General features: G+C 43.6%; 1 long non-coding RNA gene and 1 pseudogene across 1 annotated transcript; both read right to left on the reverse strand.

The window, feature by feature from the left end:
- Positions 1-291: 291 nt before the first annotated feature.
- On the reverse strand, positions 292-8,500 carry LOC118665766. The gene is made up of 3 exons (XR_004970744.1): positions 8,251-8,500; positions 2,716-2,812; positions 292-421 (listed from the first exon to the last, which is right to left on the reverse strand). It is a non-coding gene; the product is annotated as an uncharacterized LOC118665766 (long non-coding RNA).
- Positions 8,501-8,562: 62 nt separating this feature from the next.
- LOC118665767 lies at positions 8,563-9,563 on the reverse strand (annotated as a pseudogene).
- Between the last annotated feature and the right edge of the window lie 805 nt (positions 9,564-10,368).

The raw sequence follows: 10,368 nt of genomic DNA on the forward strand, positions 1-10,368 counted from the left end.
AGCAACAAAAATAATTTTATGGCTGGGTCACAACATGAGGAACTGTATTTAAAGGGCCAGAAGGTTGAGAACCATTGCCTTAGATACTCCATTTTTTATATTTGCTTAAAAACATAGATGAGAATACTGTTTTAAAAGCACATGTTGGTTCCAAAACTCTGAGGAATAATCTGAAACTGGCCCCCATACAGAGGGCAGGGAGAGACTCAAGACAGAAGCAGGCCATGGCAGATGGTTAGGTGGCAGTTTAATAAGCCAGGAAATTTACTTACAAAGTTTGTCTTGGGTGGCTCAAAGACAAATATTCTCTGCACTTGCCTGCCAGATTTGAAAAATTTATGTAATGGGCTGAGTCAGGTACACCATCCAGATGGTCTCAACAACCCATTACGATCTCAAAGCTGTGTCTTTGAGGCAGCTCCTGGAAGGGAAAAGGCAAGCTGAAGGCCTATTGGGTCCAGTCTTCAGGTCAACCAGAAGTCACATCTTCTCCATGACCTTCCCCAGTGTAACAGAACACAGTGGGTTCAAAGGAACACAGTCTTGGTGGAGAAAAAGTTTTATTTTCAGTTGTAACAAGTAAAGGAGACAGGTGAATATTTTTCAGAGCTCTGCTTCTCCTAAGGGAGGCTTAGCCATTGCTTTCATACATGGTTTGATTAATTATATGTTGATTTCTTCTTTGTAGCTGGCTAAACTCATTAGTAGTCATTCAGGTCAAGCTCATCCCATTGAAACTCCTCTGCAAAATACTGTGCCACATTTTAGCATTTAGTAAGAACTGCCCAGACTTGAGACTCTTGTCCATCTGTCACCAACAGTCATGTATGGTGACCGGCTTTCACAGTTTCATAGGCCACCCCCTTCTTCTGCAATGTTCCCTGAGATGTCAGCAAGGGGCTTCAAAAGCATGGAAATGGCTCTTTTGGTGGCTGCTCTCCCATATGCCATAGCAAGAATACAATCACAAGTGAAAACACAGGTTAAGACACCAATTCCAAGAATCAGGGATAACTTTTTCCACCCAGAACACCATGACTCAAACCACTGACTTTGCAAGTCTCCTGAGCTGGGAGTCTGATCACTCAGGGAGTTTATTGGTATTCTCATGTGATTTTGAAAAGATGATACATTAGTGGACTCATCAGGTATGAACATGAAACATTCTGCTTGGGAAGTGACAATGATTTCAGCTGTCAGGAGAGATTCTGATGTCAGGAAACACTAGAGGGGATTTTCAAAAGAAACATTAATAATGGTCAGTGTATATCTGAAAGAGAAAAGATGGAGGGTATTGTGAAGAATTATCAGTCAGGATTCTAGCAGCAGAGATGGCCCACTTTAATTAGGTAGTTGGGGGAGAGTCAAGTGCAAGGGTTTCCTACAAGCTGTGCACACAGGGTATGCAAATGACAGGGAAGACTGCTGGCAACAGTGAGTAAATTGCACCCTAACCAAAAGGGGTTAAGAGAACAGGAACCCAGAAAAAGAATTGAGTAGAGAAGGTACGATTTTTGGCTTAGGGTTGTAGCTAGTCAGAGATGGCCTTGGTAGGAGAGAGGCCGGACAATAAATACCCCCGTCTTGCTTTTCTACCCTGAAGAGATCTCCTGCTTGGACTTCCCATTGGCAGAAGCCAAACTGAACTCAGAGAGCCAGAGATCCCACTTATGTTGTTAGAGAGGAGAAGAGTCTTAAGATCTGGGCCATTCTTACTAAACTAGAGGCCCAGTGCACTAATTCGTATACAAGTGGGGTACAGCCAGCCCAGCCCCAATTGCCGGATTGGGGCTGGGTCAGTTGGGAGGAGGGGCCATGGACTGTTCGCAGGAGGGCCCCAAGCCTGATTGGGAGGAGGGGGGTGATTGGGGTCATGGCCGGCCATGAAGAGGGGCCTTGGGTGGTTGGCTGGCCAGCCCTGCCTCTGATCAGGGTGGGGGGACCAATCTGGGGTGGATCTGGGCAAGGGGAGGGGCTACAGAAGTTTGGCTGGCTGGCCATGCCCCCTAATGGGTTGGGGGGGGGGCAATCAGGGGCAGGGCTGGCCTGGGGAGGGGCTGTGTGCCGATTGGGGTGATGAGGGCCCATGAGGGGTGGGACCGACTATGGGGAGGGGCTGCAGGAGCTTAGCCATCCAGCCCCACCCCCAGATCAGGCTGGTTCACTGGCCACAGTGGGCGTCATAGCATCTGGTCATTCTGATCATTACGGCTTCTATTCACTGGCTTTTTATAGAGAAAGATGCTGTTCTTGCTAAATGTTCAAATATACCAGTCCAGCTATAAACAGGATGACCTTGACAAGAAATCAGCAGTATAACTGTAGCCAACTGCAAAGAATAAACCAACACACAATTGACCAAATAGTGTAAGCTATGGCCAAGACTCCCTTTGAGGCGTTAGATCTTTTTATATGAATCCCATGTTTCCTTAATTTGCTACAAGTAAATAAAACTGCCTTGGCACAACCATGTCTCCTTCTTGAATACAACACCCTAAGTGGAGAACCTTTGTGTTGATTAACAATGTGATCCACATAGATCAGCCTCCTGGGGCAAAGAACTAGGGTGAAGAAGGGCAAAGGATAGATCTGCAAAGGCAAAGGAAAAATATTTGGCAGAGAAGAGACTTTTAAGTTAACGCTTTAATAGACATTTTAAATTAGGTACCTTAAAAAGAAAAGAGAGAGAAACAATAAGAAAATTTTATAACTTACAGATGTCCATGTGTTAGATGTCCATGTGTTAGGGCTGAGCCCAGGTCCAGCTGTCACTGCCCACTGCTCTTCTGGCTGCACGTCTCTCATGGGCACTCTTAGAGTTTAGGAATAAATAAAAAGTTAATGCCTGGGAAGGGGCATGGGCCTGCTCTAAAGTAATGGGTTTTTGTCCTGAGGGTTTTCTATCCCTTGTTGTTTTTTCATCAAAATAAGCGTATGGGTGAGTGTGGAATTATTCTTTGTTCTGTTTTACTTTAATCTTGTAATAAATGCCCCAAGGCTTAGGAACAATAGAAGGTTACAGTTAAATTAGGTAGAAGGTTACAGTTAAATTAGGTCATAGCAGTCTCAGGCTCTGTTGCAAAGACTACAGCTCCCTCTTAACATTCTTTACAAGCAGGTCACGATTTAGCCAGGGGTGAAGAGCCTAACCTTTCTAAAGTATGAGCCTGTAACTTTCCAAAGGCATGAACCATAACATTTGGAGGCTCCAGTGAGATAAAAATCTGGCCTTGTTGCCAGTGGATTCCCCAGTAAAGGAACCTCTAGTCTCCGTCCCGGGTTCCAGGGAGGCAGAGTGTTTTCCTCTAAATTGCAATCCGAAAGAGGGAGCCACCTGGACCTCCAGTGGGGAGGTAAGAATCTGGTTTATCTGGTTTCTGGTTTCTGGTTTCTGGTTGTGGAACATTCCCTTTAGGATTCAAAAGAGGGCTGGACACAGCGGAACCTCAGAGTCCGACCACCGGGATGCGACGGCATCTGTGGGTTCTGGTCTGGGCAACCTTAGGTTGCATTTGTCTGGTTTGTTTTGTCTTTGTTCTTTGTTGTCTTTGTCTTTGTCAAAATGGGTCAGGGATTGTGTGAATGGATTACTGATCTAGATTATCATGGATCTTGTTAACGTAAAAAACCATTGAAACCTGTAAAGAATTTTTGTGAGTTGACATATGCCGGGAAGCAGAACCTCAATGAATTGAGATAGTGCTCCGGAGAATGGCAGGATTACATCCGTATTTACACATGAAATTCATTGGTGACAGATTTAAGGAGGTGGGATTAAGCGAAGCGGGGAAACCTCTGCGATAGGGTAAAAAGTAAAATGATGGACACTTACTTAGGTGGGTGCAGGATCAATCAACATGATAATGAAGGAATTTGTAGTATCTGCCCTGAGTTTTCGTGGTGATTCAAAGTTTTTAATGGGGAATGTATCTAGTTGTTGTGTCTGTTTAGTCTTGTTTTCTTTGTTCAGTATGAGCACTGTTTCTGTCTGGACGAGACATGGGTCAAGAATCCTGTCCTGGGATGTGGGAAAGGGAGGCCCCCACATCTGTTCCTGTCAGGCCCCCATCAGGGGACTTGGGTGGTGTTTCTGTTATCTGCTCAGATCCCAAGGCTGTAAGAGTACTTGTTCACTGAAAGGGTGTAAGTGCAGATGTTTATTTGGTGTTTGTATGTCTACCTGGGTATAATTATTTGTTCATATAAGTATGGAAGTCTGCAAGGAAAAAAAAAAAACAGAAAAAAAACACACACATTTAATTTAGGGCTGAGTGCTCTGACCAATAGCAAAACGCCCCAAACGGCTGCTGGGTTCTTTCCCAAGGGTGCTTGCTCTCTGTCAGAGGTGGAATCGGCCAACCTAACTAGTAAAAATTTCTGTCTGTTTGTTTACTAGGAACTTTGATTAACTCTGTGATTTTACTGTGTTGGGTTGAAATTTTGGAATTCTGGGGTAGATTTAAAGGTATTGGTGGCTTTTCTAGTCTGATTGGGACATTCAGGGGGTGGGCTCACAGCTCCTCAGGGCAGAGATTTTATGGGCCCCGCCCTGCCTGTGCTGAATTAAAGATCTTTTCTTTCAGGAGACCCTCCAGGCTTTTAGTAAAATTTCCCTGCACCCTTGTCATCCTCTGCCTTCTTTCACAGGTTGACTAAGAGTCATTTTCCTCCACAGGGATTGTCTTCCTCTAACTCACAATAGGAAATAATACAGGCCAGTGTCATTTGGCTTGCTGCTTAAAGAAAGACAATGGGCCCTGGAATCTGTAAAGGTGGGCAGGAATGAAGCTGGTCAAATGTATTGAAAGGGTTCGGTACCTGTTGTTGCTAGCAGAGGAGGGGCTGATATCCCTTCTAGTGCACTCTCTTGGGAGAGGCCTGATCGATGCTCTGCCACAGAGGACGGGTACAATGGCAGGGGCCTGATACCCAACCCACTGCCACAGGAGCACTTTGTAATATGCAGGGCGTGTTTTCCCTGGCCAGTATAAGGGCCACTGGACCCCACCATGCCACCGTTGCTGGCTGAAGGCATGCGCTTTTTCCAGGGGGAACAGAGAGAAAAGGACTTCCAGATGAAAACGCTTTCCCCCCAGGCTACCCCCGTGGTGGGAACACCTCCACTCATGACCTGCGCTGCCCAGCTCCCTGCCTCCACCTATCTGGCTCCCATCTTCTGCGCCCTCTGCTCACCGGGGTTGTAATTGCTCTCATCCCCTGAGGGGTTATTTTGAGTAGGCGCAAGGAGGGAAATTTCCCTGTCCCTCCTTGTGCCTCCCTGTACCCCAATGAGACCCAAGGCCTCCTTGGACACTTTTCACCATGTTCTGTTGGGGGTTTGGGGGGGGGGGGGCGCAAGGGCTTGAAAGGCAGCAGCTAAAAAAAACTCCAAAAAATTAGAAGGATTTAAAGTAATGCATCTGTCACAGCTGGTAGAGGTAGCCCAGGAAGTCGTTAACAGTAGGGACACCCTAGAGGAGAAACAGGGCTTAAGGAAAGAAAAGGCCGGCAGCAAACTAGGAAGGTATTAGTATGCCTATTGTAGTGTTGTGGACCAACATTCGCGAGAATAAGACCACTGACTCCAATTAGGTCTTAGACAGCAAGCGAGGATTTATTGAGCTGGCCAGCGACTACAGTTACAGCACCCTGCCAAAGCAGAGGCTGAACTGCAGTGCCTACTACAGGAGTTACATTTTATTATTAAATTCTGTGGAGGCCCAGAGAAAAATGTGTCTTTCAAATTCTGGGCCCCCAATATGGAGGAAACTCTCTTTATTTATACTTTTTTCCGTCCTTTGTCTCCCTAATTTGGAATGAGACCTCCGGGCCTTCTGAAAAAGAAGGCCTGCGTGCTGGGAAGGGGCCATGAGACCATACCTCAAGGCCTGGCCTGATGTCAGTACCTTCCTATCTATGTGTTTTAGGAACAGACAGCACAGCATGACCCGTCTGGCCAAAGCGCCAGATATGCAGCCCAGCACAGTAGGAAGTGGGGGCACTGGAAGAGAGAATATCCTGGTGGGTTAACAAAGGGCCAAGTGGGGCTAGATGTTCTAGGGGACAGGAGAGCAAGAACAAAATAGAGAATGCCCCTAAAAGAAGTGGGGTGAATATATAGAAAACTAAAATGTACCAAGCAGGCAGTTTAGAAAAATTAATTCAGTCAAACTACTTATAGTTAGGGGGGCAGTAAAATTCCCTAACTAATAAGGATGAGTCCAAGATTTGACTTATGTACATAAAACCAGTGGGGAATGAAGTATGGTAGCAATCATCTCAGGTAGAAACTGTAATTTAACTCTAACCCTGCTGTTTGGCTTAACAATAGAAAAGTTATTTTGATTTTCTAAATTATATAAATCATCCCATTCAATTGAATGCCTTATTGATTTTAATGTGAACATTCCATTGATTGTGATCTTACTGGTTTTAGAAAGCAAATTCCTCTGTATCTGGGAACCAGGACAGCACAATTATCTCAAGACCTGAGGGCTCTAGATAATGTGTTTCTGTCAACTCACTGGTCCTTCAGAACAGAAGAGGGCTGGACCTTCTGTTCTTAAAGCAAGGTGGATTATGTCTCACCTTAGGAGAAACCTGCTGTTTTTTACACCAACCACTTAGGGATCATTAGAGAAAGTCTCAGTCAGCTCCGGAAAAGACTAGCAGATCGGGAGGAGGCCTGGCGGGCGGAGGGCAACTGGTATGAAAACCTTTTCTCCTGGTCCCCTTGCCTGACCATCCTCCTGTCGTCCCTAGCGGGCCCGATAATCCTCCTGTTGCTAGGTCTTCTTTTTGGTCCCTGCATTGCCAAATGCCTCCTCAATTTCATACAAAGTCTAGTACACACCCAATACTCCAGATTCTTAGAGGAAGACACTGAATCAGGGATTTGATTCCCGTAAAGACCAGTAGGAAATGTAATAAACGCCCCAGGGCTTAGGAACAATAGAAGGTTACAGTTAAATTAAGTAGAAGGATACAGTTAAATTAGGTCATAGCAGTCTCAGTCTCTGTTGCAAAGACCACAGCTCCCTCTTAACATTCTTTACAAGCAGGTCACGATTTAGCCAGGGGTGAAGAGCTTAACCTTTCTAAGATATGAGCCTGTAACCTTCCAAAGGCATGAACCTGTGACCTTTCAAAGGTATGAGCCTGTGACCTTTCAGGGGGTATGAGTCTGTAACCTGTGACCTTTCAAAGGTATGAGTCTGTGACCTCTTTGAGAAATGGAGCGATGAACTTTGTGTGTGTCTAGCCAACCGTTTTGTGGTTTTTGTGAATAAAAGCTTACTTCTACATCTGGTCGGGGCTGCAGTTCAGTCCTAGCTATGGCGGGGTGAGGTAACTGCAGTCGCTGCCCAGCTAATAAAGGCTCCTAAATTCTACCCTTTGGCTCTGGTGGTTGTCTCTTACGAGTTGACCCATAACAATCTTAAGTTTTTCTGTCTTTAGTGTTTTGGGGGTTTTGTTGTGTTTTTGTTTGTTTGTTTGTTTGTTTGTTTGTTTGTTTTGTTATTTGTTCCCTGGCTTCATCTACCCTTGGGTTTAGCTGACACAAATGGCCTTAATTGGGTATTTGTGCTCCACTTCCCAGACCAGGGTGATATAAGCTATGTATCCTCTGGTTAGGGAGGACAGTATAATCCATTTGCTTTTAAGTGTCCTTGGTTGGGGAAGATCAGGTCTTGTGATTCACAAGCTGGCTGCAAGACACCCAAACAGATTGGCCTTGTGTAATTTTCTTGTCTCAGTTTCCCCATCCCACTTGCCCAGGAAATTACCTAGCACCTTACTATCCTGCCTCATGTGAACAACAGAACTATCTTGTTGGAGAAGCCTGCTGCTTCACTAACAAGGGGCTCAGGGACATGGACTAAAATAATGTGCATCACCAGTGGTGCTAACACTGATATATGAACGATTTCTCATTTGAATTGTCCTAAATTGAGCCTATGAAATCTCCATAATATATTATTCCATTGTTATGCCAATTTTCTAACTTCTTCAGTTTGTTAGCATTGTGGGGATTGGTGGGGAATGAGCTGGGAGGATGCTTCTGGTTAGCTGTTACTGCATAACAAACCATCCCGAAGCCTAGTGGTTTAAAGCAACAAAAATCATTTATTTTTCTCCTGAAACCTGGGCAGAAATGCAGTGAGGATGGCCCATCTTTGCTCTTTGCAGCTTCACCTGAGATGGCTCAGTTGTCAGCTGGAGAATTTGCTTTTATGTTGCCTCACTTACATGGCTGGCAAGTTGTTTCTGCTCGCAGATGAAAGAGCAGCCATGGGAGTAAGCCAGTGATTTCATGTCCTTTTCATGTGGATTCGATGGACAACTTGGGCTTCCTCATCACATGATGGGCAAGGGCCAAGGGCACATACTCCAGAGAGCATGGAGGCATCCTCCCTATCTAACTTTAGAAGTCACAGCCATCCATTATTTGCCAAAGCAGTCACAAAGTCCATGGAATTGCAAGGCAGCAGACACAGAACCTATAACTCAACAAAAGGAAAAACAAGCTCAGATTATAAGAAGAATAGGTGGGATAGAAGAAACTGTTATAGCCATCTTTTGAAAATACAATCTACCATAGTAACAAATCATGGTAAATTAAGAAGAGAAAATAAAATATACACTATTTGAAAAACCTATGCCATAGACTTGAAAGCATATTTCTAATCCTTTGTACAATATCTGCAAATATATTCCTTTCAGCTTGTTCTCTTATATCTTTAATTTGTTCCTCATACTTCATCTTTCGGACATTTTTTTTTTCTCTTTTTCTTCCTGTGATATTTTTCCCTGATCATATTGCTCCTCTGTTAATTTCATCTCCAATTGTTCAGCATAGATTTTCTTCAAGGCTTCTGCCTAGCGTTTCAGCTTTTCATCTGTGTCCTTGTATATGTCATCGGAAAAGTAAACCCCTCCATTCTCCTGCACCATTTTCTCTATCATATCCACAAGCTCCTGCATTTGAGCTTCCTTCTTAGCCTCATCTGCACTTTTCTTATTATTGAAGGCACAGCAGCGGGACCCACACTCCTTGATGATGTTTTGTAGGTTCACATCTGATTCGTCTAAAAAACCACTCAGTGTCTTACCATCCAAATCATCTTTGCGAGTGAACAACATGATCATGTGCTTCATGGCCGCCACCCCAAAGATGGCCTTGATCAATGCAACTGTTTTCTGCTCCTCATCCGTGTAGCAGCCCATGTGTAGTACCAGGATGATGGCATGAGGCCCAGGGCAGGAGAAGAGGACACACCTCCTGATTTCCTCACAGGTGGTCTGAAGTTTTTCCTCGTTATCAAAGAGCCCCCAGGGTGTCCACAACAAGAAGATTCCTCCCCTTCCATTGTCGCTCTGATTTCTGACAGTTCTTGGTAACGGAAGAAGAAATAATTTTATATTCAAATACTTTTCCCCCAAAGATGGTGTTTGCTGTTGCACATTTCCCACTTCCAGTTTTCCCCACCAGAACAATCCTCAGAGTGTTGTCCTTAAGGCCAGCCATGTTTGTTTCAAGAGGTTCTGGGCATTAGGCTTCCACAAGACCTTATGGATGAGAGTGGAGAAAGGTCAACTTAGCTAAGTGGGGGCCATTCCCAACCCACTATTCTTTGTTCTTTTTTTCCATGAAAATTTGTAATGGTCTATTACTCATGCTGATCTCAGGAAGAGAGCGATGATAGTTCAATTACTATGGAATAAATAATAGATCAAACTTTCTTCAGAAAAGAGTACAAGGTTCAGATGCTTTCACAGGGTAACTCACATAAAATGTTAAAGATCTGATAATCTCAATGTGATGTGAGCTATTCCTGATCATATAAAGAGGGAAATCTTTTAATCATTCAAAGTTACATATGAATCAAGTGTTATATTGATCCCAAAAACTACCAAAGATTTCACCAAAAAGTAAAGCTACACATGTGTCTCATTTGGAAATACTAATACAAAAATTCTAAATAAATTATTTGACAATAAAAAAGTAATACACCATGATTGTATGATTTATTTCACAAATACTAGGATGACTCAATATGGGAAATAAGTTGTTATAACACATCCCATTAAAAGGTGAAGAAAATTACCTAGATGAAGAAAAGACATTTGATGGAATTCAAACCTGACTCATGGTTCTGGAGTTGAATTCCATCAAACTCATGGTTTGATGGAATTCAAACCTACTTCTCTAACATGATTTTATATAAGTATAAATTTTAATTTTTTGGTCATAACATTTTTTCCCAATAAGTGATAAATAATGAATTATAAAGTCTTTTGATGAAGAAAAATAGACACTTCTCTAACATGATTTTATATAACTAAAGTTAATTTTTTTGGTCAGAA

The sequence above is a fragment of the Myotis myotis genome, unplaced genomic scaffold (assembly GCF_014108235.1).
Source record: "Myotis myotis isolate mMyoMyo1 unplaced genomic scaffold, mMyoMyo1.p scaffold_m19_p_11, whole genome shotgun sequence".
In the NCBI taxonomy this organism is placed as follows: domain Eukaryota; kingdom Metazoa; phylum Chordata; class Mammalia; order Chiroptera; family Vespertilionidae; genus Myotis; species Myotis myotis.